Below are 15,309 nucleotides of genomic sequence, written 5' to 3'. Positions count from 1 at the left end.
GTACTTTTTACAATACGAGTATAAGGATATAAGATATTTTATTGACAAGAGATAAGGACTAACAAGTCAAGAAATTTAATAATTGTTGGGGTACCTGGGTGGCTCAGTCAGTTGTGTCCAATTTTTGATTTCAGTTCAGGTCATGATCTCTCGATTTGTGGGTTTGAACCCTGCATTGGACTCTGTACTAACTGCATGGAACCTGCTTAGGATTCTCTCTGTTTCTTTTGCTCTCTGCCTCTCTCTCTGCCTCTCTCTCTCTCTCTCTCTCTCTCTCTCTCTCTCTCTCTCTCTCTCTCCCCCCTCCCTCAAAAACAGATAAATAAACATTAAAAAAAAAAGAAGTTTAGAAATGTTTATCTCCAGAGGTGAAAGGGGAGTGAAAAAAGCAAAAAATGTCTATGGTAGATGATGAAGAAAAGGATTTAAGAATCGTTTACATTCTTCTGGAGTAAGAAAATTCTAGAAATCCAGCAGTAACTCAAATGTGACTGAGACAAAGAGGGTATGTAAGGAGGTTCTGGGTAAAAGATTCATGATAAAGCTGCAAACAGCTCAATGTGAGGCAAATGCTGGTAGAATTAGTCCATTTGGAGCAAGACTGTGAAGGTAGATCGGACACTGTTCTTTCCAAGGTCAAGTCTAAGAGCCTGTCTTGGATACAAATCTAGCGAGAACTCTGAAATAAGGTTTCTATGTTAAGCCAGAACAAGCTAAATTCTGTGACAGAATGTGTGCCCTTATTCTTTACCACCTGTTTACAATTTGTGCCCCCAGGGTTAATCATGAAAAAGACAATTTTTTTGAACTCAGACCATCTTTCAGTTTCCTGATGTAACTAAGATTGTTACCACCGAAATACTTTCATGTGCTCTTTTCCTGTGTCTGGAACATTTCGCTGACTCTGTCTGGGTAACACTTATTTACCCTCACTGCCCCACATTCAATGTATTCCTTCTAAAAGACTTTCTCCATTCCACCCAACTTAAACCAATGACTTGCTGGCTTTATAATGTAAGGTCCTAATTTATATGAATTCTTCTTATAAAACTTATAATAATTTATGTACACTTTTTTGAATTTGTGTTGGTTGAATAACTTGTCTCCCCTAACCACCCTACTAAGATTGAGTTATAAGATTAGAGTTGATGTCTCATTTTGTTTACAATTATCTCTAACTCTTAGCACATTGACCGGTACAGTGATTAATAAATACTGACTGAATGAATAAATACCAGTTGTGAAGGTGGACTAGGCTAATAATCCCACATGGAGGAGAGGCACAGAATTGTCAGAGGCTGTGAGCACAGTCTCCAAAACATAGGGAAAATTCCTGCTCAATCTGAAGTGCTAGAATATACAGTCAAGCATAGGCACCTTACTGTGGTGGGCACCTTGGTGGTTTCAATATAGCTTACCCATGTTATGTTTTCTTTAAGATGTAATCATGTCTTTTAGGGCTGCAGACTGTGGGTTCATGTTAATTGTCCTGGTTGCAAATTAGTAAATGCATCATGTCATTTTTATAGTGTACTCCAAAAGAACAGAGTCTGTCGGGTGGAAATAAAGTAAATGCAATTAGTACCACTAAACAAAATCAGATGATCCAGAAAAAGCCATATTTTGAAAGACGGTGAATTTATACTGAAGAAATAAATTGCCCTATAAAAGTACATTAATGTTGGAAATAGAAGAAAAAGAGAAGACCACATGAGTGCCTATTAAGTTACATGATTTCTTAATCATGCCTTTCAAAAGAAATGGGTTAAAGGTGTAGAATAAACTTAGCCCTCTTACTATTTTTTTTTCCTGGAGTAACCTTATTCCAAATATCAGCACTAGTTAGCCTGTTGTCATAAGAGTCATCAATTTCTACCAACATTGGTGAACAGCCAGTAGTGGGCGGGACTAATGGAGCCCTACCTTTTGTCATTAGGGCTGCCATCTAACTTTGTTACTGCTCTAGATTAGTACTTAACTGAAATTGCTTATATATGACTGCTACTGTTAATGAGAAAGGATATTAAATATGGATTATAGCTTTCATAGCCTGGCTAGCTGGGCATCTTGGACTTAATGCTCCCCATCTGTGACCCTTTACAATACATTAAGCACACCTTTTCAGCAGCAGCCCTGTTATAGTTAATCATGCTGAGGAAGAGATTGTACTAAACGTATTAGCAAGACACTGACATTAACCAAATGCTAGTCAGATGTGTCAGGGAACAAAGAGCTACATCTAGGCTCTGTCTTTTCAATGGACTTTGAGCTTTTAAGTCAATGGTATCGGAGTCTTTCCATCCATCAGTATGAGGATTGCTGGTTTCTTGAATTACACTGATGTGTGGCCCCACATTTTTAAAGAATATAAAAGTCAACTTATTCCCTTGTTTAGGAAATTTAGATGCAAATTTTACTATTTACTTCTCTGTAATGTGCATATTCTTTCAATGAAAAATAAAATATGTTAAGTACATGGAGTTATAGGAAATAACACAAGGCTTTTAAACTCTAAGAAAAACAAAACAAGTGAAAAAGTAAGTACAGTGATAATCTTTGCAACATATAGAATGCACGATAATGGTATGTTTCATTTTGGAAGCCACATTACCTTCTTTAAAAAACCAGATAAATGGTATTGCTTTATGATATGAAAATATAAACGTTAACGGAAGATATCAAATGTCTGGGAAGAATATGCTTCCGAAAGCCTCGGAACAGTTGGGGTGCGGCTGGCTCCATGAGTAGAGTGTGTGACTCTTGACCTCAGGGTCATGAGTTCAAGCCCCATGTTGGGGGTAGAGCTTACTTTAAAAAAAAAAAATGAAAGAAAACCTTGGAGCAGAAAGAAAAGGAGACTGAGACAAAGCTACTACACGGGAGCTGGGAATTGAGACCTGCATGTATCAAGGATGAATGTTCAATTGAATTGTGTCTTGCTCAGTTTTATACAGTGAAATCATGGAAGGTCTGAAGGTGGGACTGATGAGTGGACCTGCTCGATCAAGATAAGCCTGAGACCCAGAAATATGCTTTTTAACAAAGAACAGATATTCCTGTAGTTCAGTATGGGGCATAGGCCAGAGTGTAAGGGGATGTTGATAAAAAGAGATTGCAGATCCAGGGCTGTGTAGGAATAAAAATAGTATTGGAAAGAGTCTGACCTATCCACATTCAGCTTCAGGGTCCATCATTTTCCTGTGCTTCATTAGTAAACTGTGCATAATCTGCCCCATAGAGTAGCTTTAGGTCTTCTTAGGGAATTCTTTATTATATATACACTAAGGTCCTAAATTTTAAATATTCATCCCAATTTTGTTTTGTATATTTAAAGCCTTATAATCTTTCACTTAAAAATTCTATTCCTAAGAAGTATTTGTTAAATCATTAATTATTAGCTAATACACATATAAAAACTACCATGGGTCGACCATGGTCGACATACTTTATGTATACCTGAAACCTGAATAAATTCACACAGCAATCCTATGAAATAAGTACAATTACATTTCATAGATGAAGTGAGACACAGGAAGTTCAAGAAGCTTACTAAGTGGCTCACATAGCTATTGGCTCACAAGGCTGTGAACCTGAAGAATCTGGTCCCCGGGTATTCATCTTAGCCATTAGAGTATTGGCTGTCTTGAGGATAGAAATAGCAGCTAACTAAAATGCAAACCATCCTAGATGCAATAATTTGGGATTTGTTAAGAAAGTTAGGGTATGTCTGCATAAGAGAGGACATAAAATGTTATTTTGTCATATGAAAAATAATCATGTTATATTGATTAATCAGAAAAGTAATCTTGGTCATGGAGTATGGATGCTGTGAACGGAATCCCCAGCTGGCCAGTGACGGACATGCAGCACGAACAAGAAATAAATCTCTGTTGTCTGAGTCATTGAGATTGTGGGCTGCTTGTTACTGGAGCACAATATAGTCCATACTAATTAATACAATTAATAATCAGCATATATTCTAGATACAGAAACCAAATCTGAAAGAAAAAAAAGAAAAACCCTGACAATAGTGGTGAAGATGAATCATAACCATCCCAATAGATTATACTGGAACAGAAAAGGCAATGAAACATTTTAATTCAGTTGTCATGACCTTTGGTATTAAACACATCCATTTTTAAACACCACCTTTTAACTGTTAGATGTTTAAATCTCTTTTTCTGAAAAAAATGTGAATAATTTGCTGTGAGAACTCAATGAAAACATAAAAGTAAGGTGCTTAGCATAGAGTCACACAATAATAATTCAAACCACAGTAGGTTTTATTGTACAGGGCATGCCCATCTCAGCACCATGATAAAGCAACAAGTTGGAGCTAGAGTTGTCCTGAGAGGAGATCCAATTTCTACTGTCAGACAAAGACTCACTTGTCTTTATTTTTTAGGTACTTTTGGATTTGGGGCAGAAGTGACAGGAGAAGGGGTTTGCTCCCCACCCCATCCATTATTTAAGATAAAACAACTCCAGCCTTTCACATAATGTACATTCACAAATAAAGTAATCAAAGTTCAGTAGTCAAAGTCAAAAGCCAGTAAACGAGAACTCCCAATTTCTCTTATGGGACATTTTCATTTAATGCTTAATCTCATTACCTGAGAGAGTCTCAATATCCTGCTTGAAAGAATGGCACACCTAAGAGCCCAGTGAAAAATTGTGAAAAGCATTTCCAGTCCATGGAGCTTCACCAAGGTGGCCATAACCATACTTTTGACCATCAGGAAAGAGCTAATATTGAAGAATGACCCATCTTCTTTGACTGGACTCTCCCATCAAGTGTAGGTTATATAAGAATAGATTAAGTCTGAACAATACTAAATTTTTGGATTGTTGTTGACTTCACTATTCCTTACAACTAAAAATAAACAAACAGAACACCTTTTGCCAACTAAAAGCATCAGGAAGCCTGAGGAAGGATAAATATTGTATATGACAACAACAATAAACAGCAACAAATAGATAAGAACCTATGTTAATAAGATAAAATTAATACCATAATATTATAATACTTTCCTAAAAAATTATCAAGTTTTAACATGAACTCTGAATAAATCTGATAAAGACATATTTAAAGGGTTCATGGTAAGAAACAAAGTACAGTTGGCAAATTCTGCTTTTACCCAAATTTGTATTAGCATCTTTCCTCAGGAAAAATGGTTTATCTCAAGTGCTCACTTCTCAATGAAAATTAATGAAGAGAAAATTTACATCTTATGCTTTTTTGTGAGAGATTTGCCATAGAAGTGTTTAGATAGATCCTTCAATATTTAAGAAGAGAAGGAAGAGATCAATATTGATACATTCACATCTACTAAAAAAATGTGTTTTTACTTCTCACGGAATCCTTTATAACTGCTATATTAAGCTTAGTAGCTGGTGCCCCGATAAAATACAACTTTGTTACTAGAAATTTAAAGAGATCATGTCCTTACTTGGTGTATTTATAAAGCAGAACTCAGATATTTCTAGTGTCTTAGAAAATGCTTTCATACAAGGAAAGTTATTGGCAAAATGAACAAATTTAAAACCTTAAACATTAAAATTATTGGGGCGCCTGGGTGGTTCAGTCGGTTAAGCGTCCGGCTTCAGCTCACGTCATGATCTCGCGGTTTGTGGGTTCTAGCCCTGCGTCGGGCTCTGTGCTGGCGGCTAGCTCAGAGCCTGCAGCCTGTCTTCAGATTATGTGTCTCCCTCTCTCTCTGACCCTCCCCTGCTCGCACTGTCTCTCTGTGTCTCTCAAAAATTAAAATAAATAAATAAAGTGTCTTTCTTTTCCCTATTAGAGTATCTTTTCTTGCGCTATGATTATGCGTTAATGATTAGTATGCAGGCTTAAAAGTTTATTTGAAAGAGAACACATATATACACATACACAGATTTCTATGAAGTAGGTATTTCCAAATTAACAAACATTCTCAGTGTTTTTTAATCTGCATCCATGTATTTTATTATATAAAAAGAGTATTAAAAATAACACAGAATTAGAAATGCAATCACATGGTTCACTTATATAATTCTAGTCTCAAAAACTTGCCTCTTTGTCATTGTTCCAGTATCCTGGAAAATAATAGCAAGAAGAGTGAAACTATTTCCAAGATGGCCTCTCTATGAGAGGCGCTCCTCCTATGTCTCCCTCTGACTTTCACGCCACTACCACACTCCTAACACTTCTCACACCACACGTAGGTTCCATCCCTATACCAAGCAGTTCTCTGCAACATCAGCGTCCTACAAGGTAAGTTCTAACACTGTCTACCTAGAGATAGCATCGGCTTCCATAAGTTAAGGGCTCCATCTTGCAAGACTGCCAACTACTTCCACTTTAGATTCCAGTTTGAAGCATATATATGTATATGAAACTGTGAAGTATACATATGCTTTAAACTAGCACATATATAATGTGTAAGCTATGCTATATTTCTTAGCATATGAATTACCATACACATAAAATTGTGTATATTATATATTTAAATTAAAATTAGTAAAATTATATATCATTATATATTAAAACTATACACACACACGAACACAAACACTATATGCTTCAAGTCAGCACAATTTTATTGCTCATTCTTTGCCACTCTAACCTACATAAAAGTTAATTTGGAAAACTCCATGTTGGACAGTTAGCCACCCATTTGTGTTCCTAACCTTTGTGTTAGCACGCATTCCTTCATTGAAGCAGTGTCCGGCAGGGCGGGACACGACAAAGCAGTTGTTTTTAAATAAACAAAGGCTGTTTTAAATAACTTCACTGTTGATGAAGAAACAACTTGAGTTATCATTGTCTTACAGTTTTATTATATACACATAGTTGCAGCAACTGTTTAAAGTATTTACTCTCATCCCTTCCCCCTCCCCCCTCCCCCTTCAGCCCTAGGTTTTCAGATAGTCATGGAGGTGGGCACTTGTGGGGAGAAGCACTGGGTGTTATATGGAAACCAATTGACAATAAACTATTATTAAAAAAATAAAATAAAGTATTTACACTAACAATAATATTGGGGGGTAGACTAGCTTATTAATGACTTTATTAGCAATTGCCAAAATACAATAATAACAAAAATAACCAGCTTTGGTTGCCTTTATAACTGTTTTCAAATTCTCTCTGGACAATGCACTCCCTAACTGCGTGCACCACCGGCAGACAAGGCCCAGCACCTGCCCTCTGTGCACCAGTACCTGCTCTTAGTCCCAGTGTCTAGACAATCCCTATAATACCATATATGCTAAAGAAATGCTTGATGAATGGGAGTTACTGAGAAAGTATTAGATTAGTAAGAAGCGTCTGTAAATCTACCCTTATTTTGTGTTTTTGCAGACTTTTGAGAAATACCTTCAGGCATGATAATCAGATTCTGGTTCTTTATGTAATTGTTCTCTGCTACCACTAAAAGCCACTGAGCCACATGTTTTCATTCTAATAGTTTGAGAAGATGATGAACCTATGACATCAAGTATGAGCCACTTAGTTTGCACAGAAGTTTTTGGCATCCCAGATAATATGTTTTGAAAAAAAAATACAGGATAATATTTTTATGCAATTAGCAGAATGTCTGAAACATGGTGCACATTGGATGCATACAAATCCCCTCCATCACTGTTTTCCCACTTGATTTAGGATGCTGGAAGATGGGGAGGGAAAGAGAGCATATAAAGGAGGTGAAAAATCACCACCAAATGATTATTGCCAGACTTATAGTCTATTATTAAAATTTTCTTTGCTAACATTGCAACAGTGGAGATTCATAAACTTTTTGTCTTTATCTGTATTCTCATTTTAACTATTGACAATAAATTAGAAAGACATAAATATTTACTGTCAGATTGGTAATGCAGTAGTTTCACTGGGTATCCCTTTTACAAGACAAAAGCAAAACTGTTATTTTTAAGGCATAAATCAAGAAAAAGAAGTGCAATACAAAATTCTTTGGGATTTGCCAAGAAGATATTGAAAAGTATATTTGTATGCTATTCTTTTTTTCTTCTCACCCAGAACGCCCTACTTTAATTCAAGTTGTGTATTATGAAGTATGAAAAGAAAAGAATGAAGAGAGGAAAAAAGGCAGGGCTATTGGCAAAGAGTTGGTACTGTAGAATTTTTTTTAAATACATATTAAAATGGCCATAATTATTCATTCTCAAATTATATTATTTGATTTTGCAAAGAAATGTTAACATATGGACTAATTCTAATAAGCATAGCATGTCCAGTTGTGGTTCATTTTTTGCTAAACCAATGCAATCATTCCCTTTCCTTCATTCATGGGTCAAGATAGGCAGCACCTTCCCACACTCACTCTGGCCTTGACCATTTAACTAGCTTTGGTCAAAGGAATAATCACAAATGTGACCTCAGAATTAAATGTTCTGTATGTGCATTAGGGATTGCCTTCTATCACAGCTTTGGGGAGAATGCTGGCACAACTCTGTCAGGAAGGCCAGGCAAGCCTGTTGGGTTATGAGAGAGCAAGGCCCCATCACCCCAAATTCTTTCGCTGCCCTGATCAACAGCCTGCCAACAGTCAAATACACCAGCCATCATCTGATGTTCAAGATAGACACAAACACATCAGAGGGCCTAACAGAGATCAGGCAGCCTGCTCAGACCAGAAAACCTGCCTCACCAACCCCAAGAGCAGCAGGCTCAATAAAGTGATTGTTGTTTTAGGCCACCAAGTTTTAGAAGTGGTTTGTTACACAATAAAAACTAGCAAAAACAATATTTCCAGAAAATTTCCAAATACCCAGACAACATTGGTAAAGCTAGTAATTCCACTCAAAGAAAAGTTGGTTTCAAATCTAAAAATACGGTCATAAAGGTACCAGTTTTCCTTCTAACTCCACCCCTGATGACAGTCTTATTTTCTAATGAAATTGCAGAAACCATCTCCTGTTTGGCAATGTGATGAGTGCAATGATGGTCAAATTCCATAACAAATCCTTGGGGGAAAAAAGGAAGCATGACACATGGATAGAGTAGGGAACATGAAATTTTTGTTGAGTGTTGGGCATTGAGCTAAGTATTTCCCATGTGTCATCCCATTCATCCTTCAAGAAATTCTGTGTCTTTAATCTCCTTTTTAAAGGAAAAAATTTGGGGTGCTTGGGTGGTTCGGTCAGTTGAGTGTCTGACTCTTGATTTCAGCTCAAGTCATGATCCTAGGGTTATGGGAGTCCTGCATAGGCCTTCATGCTCAAGGTGGAGCCTGTTTGAGATTCTCTCTCTTTCTCTCTCTATCCCTCTCTCCCTCCTGTCTCTCTCTAAAATAACTTTTAAAAAACTTTTTAAAGTTTATTTATTTATTTTGAAAGATAGAGAGTGAGAGGGGGAGATGGAGGGGGAGAGAGAATCTCAAGCAGGCTCCATACTCAGTGTGGAGCCTGATGCAGGGCTCAGTCCCACAAACTATGTGATCATGACCTGAGTCGAAACCAAGAGTCAGATGCTTAAACATATGAGGCACCCAGGCTCCCCTAAAAAATTATTTAAAAAGGAAAAAAAAGGAGACAAAAATAACCCAATTAGTAAATTGATGAATCAAGATCCAAATACATGTTTTTCTGACCGAAAATATTTAAATATCTCCCAACCTACAAAACATCTTATAGTTTGTATAAACACTTAAGACTACTAGAGCATGAAGAGATTCTTAAATTTGTAACTAACAGCATTTTTCAAAGCTGAAAAAGCAATGATCTGCAGAAAATAAATTCAAAATTTTGCAGCTAGAGAGTAGCATAAGAGGAACCAGAAGTTTCATTACAGGAGTAAGAGTCTCAAGCCTACCAACGTTTACTAGGATTCTTATGTATTTTGTACTTTGGATCTCAAGTTTTGTGTAAACAGGATGCAAGGTGAGAGTGGGTGGCTCCCATGTGGGAAGGCACTGATACAGAAAATATCTCATCAAAACCTTTGAGGTTGCCAACTGCCGATTTCCTTGCTTCTATTCTAGCATGAGGTCATTGTTTACGTGTGGGAATCTCAAATTTTGTGCGTCTCTAACTTAAGGAATTTTCAAAGAGACAATTATATGAGAGTTCCCTAAATCTAGCAATATAGTTTTTCTCTTTTTTGGGGGAAGGGAAGTGGAGGTGGGGGTGGTAAGTGGGAAGAAAGGGGATGGAAACACAATTGGTATTTTGACTTGCAAGCTTAAAGCAACTTCAAAATAGATTCTTTTTAATGAATTCAAGAAGAACCAGAGCCAGAATTAACTATTTTAGAGAAAAGTTGAAAAGATTCTGTTAGGGCTAAGGAAAATGAAAATCAATAACAGTGCTTTGGCCCCAGAATCTCTAATTAAAGAGCAAATGGAAACTCTTTCTTATTTGACGTTCAATCACATATTCCAGATTTCAAATTACCTCTGATATTATGTGTCCTTCATTTTTTTCATTGTATGGTCCCTATTTGCAATATTATGTTTGGCATTATAATCCAATTCAAGGAGATAGAAGAATTGCATGATTTAAAATTTTTAATATTTAGAAGATAATTTTTTCCTGATCTTATCCACAATTTAAATTATTTTACATGCTACATCCATTATACCATGACTGAGGTAATGTTGTAATCAAAAGGTTACATCGCAGCAGGAACCCTAATTATATAATAAACACATGTTATGCTCAGGCACTGAGGATCAGGTGTCCACCAATCATATTTATTCAGACTTTGGTTCAATAACCTTATCATCCCTTTAACACTGATAACTTCCTTGATACAAAATATCATGGTTTGTCCCACTCTACCCTCTTCCATTCTCTGTTCTTCTAAGCCTGTTCCATTTTTCTCTTCATTATCTAATTTACCATATATTTACTTGTTTATTTGTTAATTGCTATTCCATTTATGTTCTTTGAGATCATCAATTGTCATCTATCAGTGTCCAAAATGCTGCCTAACCCATAATCAGTGTTCAAAAAATATTTGTAAGTGGATAAATGAACCCTTCCTACTTTTTTCTAGTTATATAAAATATTGCAGTTATTTCACCTTTTAGATTTCCAGGGCCTAGAATAACAGATTAGAAGTGTACATTGTGTTCCCTAGCTTTGGTTGCATGATATCTAATCAGATTAGCATCTTCCCATCTGGTCCTTCACACTTATTGTGGGCTTTTCATGATAGATCATTCACGTAGTATGAATAACTCTATTACATATGTCTCATATTTTCTTTCCCTTGCCTTGCTTCCTTTCTCCTCCTCTTCCTCTTTCTTCCTCTTCCTCTTTCTCCTTTCTCCCTCCTTCTCCTTCCCCTCTGCCTCTCTCTTCTTCCCTTTCTCCCTCCCTCCCTCTAATCTCTGTTATTGTCTTTAGTACTGGTAGATGAGCTACTCCCATAAGACATTTCTGCCTCCCACCAGGCCCCTGCTAGTTTCTGGATAGGTCAGAATAACTAAGACTTTGTGTCTGGGCTCTTAGGACGATGCCTTTTCTAGAGAGCATCTAAGGTACCAATTTAAATATGATTCTAGCAGGCTTGCTTGATTCATCCTGTCAAACTGTGACTCTAAATGAGAGATACAGTGTAGGCTGACTACCTTCCACTGTATTTTCCCAAAACTCCTGGGAGATAGTGTAAGGCTGAGCCAAACAGATGCCATGACAGGCTTTGTTTCCCCTCTAAACTAGAAGGCCTAAGGTCAGTCGCTCTGGAACCATTAGGCAGTTACACATTGCCTAGAGAAGGGACCACTTTGCGATATCCAATCAGGAAAGCCCAGCTACCTCTCCCCACATTCCTAAGGGTAAGACCTGCAGATAGGAACTTTAGATAGGACCCTGTGACCTAATGTTAAAGTTAACCCGATAGTCACCGAACAGGACCCTGAACTCGCTCTGTAATTGGTTAATTTCAAAGATACCCTAAATGTTGTAATTGGGTCCCGCCAAAAGTAACGAACACCCTGGACAATGTGCGTGGTTAGAGTTACTGCCAATGCTGTTATACAATGATGATTGGATGTCACAATTTCTTGTAACTCCCCCTTCCCAAACCCCATAAAAACCCTACTCAGCCCTTGTTCAGGGCTCTCAGCACGGATCCACTGCGTTGGTGAAGGCTGTGAGACCGAACTTAGGCCCGGTGAGCCTAAGCTGTAATAAAACTGCCCTTTGCTTTTACATGCGTGCCTCGGTCTCCCTGGCGGTTTCTGGTTTGGGGGTGATATTAAAATCTCAGGCATTACAATAGCAGGCAGCAAATGAATGTGAGTTTCTGTCCAGAATCTAGAATAGAATTACAGTCAGTTTGGATCTAGAAGGAATATGGAGATCATTTATTCTAAAGTAATGTTTGAGGAAACTAAACCAAAAGAGGCCAACTGAGAAGCTTAAAGTGAATTACTGAGTAATGGGAGTGATGATATTTGAGAATCAATAAGATAAAGTAAGCAAGGAAGGCTAGTGATTTTGAAATATCTATCAGTGTGTGTGTGTGTGTGTGTGTGTGTGTGTGTGTGTATGTGTGTGTGTGTTTACTTTCTTGGAATTTTCTACTACCCTTGGATTCTTTCATCCATTTAGTTAGCAATCCATTCAACAGGAGAGGAAACCCATTCACCACCTTCAAAAAGAGGAAGGAATTTATAAATAAATTTGTAAGTTTGCGTTTTAGAAGCCTAAAGTTTAGACCAAGGAAATGAGGGACCTGGGTGTTTAGGCAAGAAACTTAGGAGAATGTGCACTAAGAGAACAAGTTACCTCTCCTAAAACTAGAAAGACTTCTATGGCTGCATAGGAAGATGGAGAGACAAGAGAATTGGCTTGAGGGTAGAGAATCAGGTGGGGCCCAGGTTGGGAGAACAAGAGCTATGGGGCCACATGAACAGGCGTGGCTTCAGCACCCAGAGATGGACAGAGCACCACCATCTGCACCACAAGCCCCAGCAGCCCCAGGGAGGAAATGCCCCCACACTCCCAATGGTAACGAAGTAGCTTAGGACCTACTTTGACTATCCTTCCCACTGGCATGTAGATTCAGCTGTAGACTTTGACCATAGACCATTAGGAATTATGACCCCTGGGGTGTCTGGGTGGCTCAGGGGGTTAAGCATCCAACTTCAGCTCAGGTCACGGTCTCACCCTCAGTGAGTTTGAGCCCCATGCCATGCTCTGTGCTGATAGTTCAGAGCCTAGAACCTACTTCAGATTCCGTGTCTCCCTCTCTCTGCTCCTCCCCTGCTCACTCTCTCTCTCTCTCTCTCTCTCTCTCTCTCTCTCTCAAAAAGTAAATAAGCATTTAAAAATTTTTTAAATGTATTAATTAAAAAAACTAGTTATGACCCTTGATTCTGTTCTTTCCTTAAATGTCTGCTTATAATCATTCAGTAAAAGGGTCAGTTCTACCTCTCAAGCTCATTCTTGCTTATGTCCATTTCCCTCCATCTTATATATAGTACAATTAATTTTGTCCAATCGATCCTCTTATCTCACCTGGAATCCTCTAATAGCCTCTTAATTTCTCAGGGATTTCTTTTTTTCTTTTCTCCTGCCCAAATCCTTGTTTTATGTAACAGTCAGGATTACTGAAAAAGATTACAGAGTAAATCAGATCATTTTACTCTTTCCTGTGGCCTTTCATATATTCATCCTGGTTTATCAAGCTCTCTTTAATTCAGCCCCCACTTACTCCTCTGAACTTATTTCCTATCTCTCTACTCCTTATCTGCTATATTGGCCTTTCCTCAGTTCCACAAACCTTCCACATTCTTCCATATGACCTCATTTTCTCTTTTTACCTCTTCCCCAAGTGCACTTTGCCGTCATCTTTTAGCTGCTTCTGTTTTTGTCACTAAGATCTTAATCTAAATGTTCAGATTTAAAATTATTCTCCATCACACACAGTGTAGCTCTTCACACTAATAAATTCTTATGGCTTACATGTTTTCTTGATTGTTGTGTCTTCTCTGTCCAATTGTGAGTTCATGAGAACAGATAACTTTTTGGTTTGGTTTGGTTTTTTTTCAATGCTGGCCCCTCAAGTTTTGAACGATGTCCAGTAGCTGGTAGACATCCAATTTGATAATAAATGAATGGATAAATAAGTATGGATGGATGAATGTACAAGACTTTGCCTTTGGACATTGCTTGGATCCTATCAGGCTTACCATTTTCAGTGTTGTGGGTTACTCACAAGTACTTGCAAAAAATGTTGCTGGATGGATGGTAGAGGTTTGGAAGGAAACTTCCCTCCTTCACACTGCCTTCCTGTGATGAGGGGGCATAAGGCAAGTTGTGAGCAAACCACAAGCTAGCACACCCCACCCCCAACTAGGTGGGATACCTGTGATAATTTCTCTTGCACCCCTGGCCGCCCAAGAGCCAAGGAAAGGGGAAAACAAGTGGTTAACTGATAAGAGATCACAGTCATGCAAGACAAAAGTCTCCTTCAGTTTACAAATACAGTAAATTACAAGAAAAAGGCAATTTTATCAATAGCTTAATCTCCAGGAAATCCCTTCTGTCTTAATGATAATGTTTTGCTAGAGGGAAAAACAACTTTAGCTTGACAATAGCTAGGCCTCCAGCAATCTGTGAGTTTTCTTTAGCATAGGGAAATCCCTTTAAGAAACTTCTTAACTTTATCTTCCCCAACTCCATAGTATATAACCAGTCACTCTTCACACCCCCAGTGTAGCTCTTTCTACCCATGGGTCCTATCCCCGTGCTTTCATAAAATCACCTTTTTGCACAAAAGACTTCTCAAGAATTTTTTCTTGGCCATCAGCTCTGGAACCCACCATCACTCTGAAACCCCATCATCCTACACACACACACATGAACACACACACACACATGTATCGCTACTGAAAGAGCAATGTGGAAGGAGACGATGGGAAGCCTCAGAAAATATTAGTTGCCTTATTAAATGGTTTTGAAATATTTGCATATGTTCCAAAGTATGGCCATTTGTAGGAAAATGGATGGACCTTGAGGGTGTCATGCTAAGCAAAATAAGCCAGGCAGAGGACAGAAACCATGTTTGCACTCATAGGTCTAACAGGAAAACAGGAGAAACCTAAGGGAGGACCAGGGGGAGGGGAAGAGGGAACAGAGTTGGAGAGAGAGAGGGATGCAAAACTTGAGAGACTATTGAATGCTGAAAATGAACTGAGGGTTGAAGGGGAAGGGGGAGGGGGGAAAAGAGGTGGTGGTGATGGAGGAGGGCACTTGTGGGGAAGAGCACTGGGTGTTGTATGGAAATCAATTTGACAATAAAATATTAAAAACAAAACAAAACAAAAAACAAAGTAGAAGCATGTAATGCCTCCCACTTTG

The sequence above is a fragment of the Suricata suricatta genome, chromosome 10, assembly GCF_006229205.1.
Source record: "Suricata suricatta isolate VVHF042 chromosome 10, meerkat_22Aug2017_6uvM2_HiC, whole genome shotgun sequence".
Lineage (NCBI taxonomy): Eukaryota > Metazoa > Chordata > Mammalia > Carnivora > Herpestidae > Suricata > Suricata suricatta.
The sequence above is the reverse complement of the archived record's forward strand: the minus strand, read 5'-3'. Positions refer to the sequence as shown.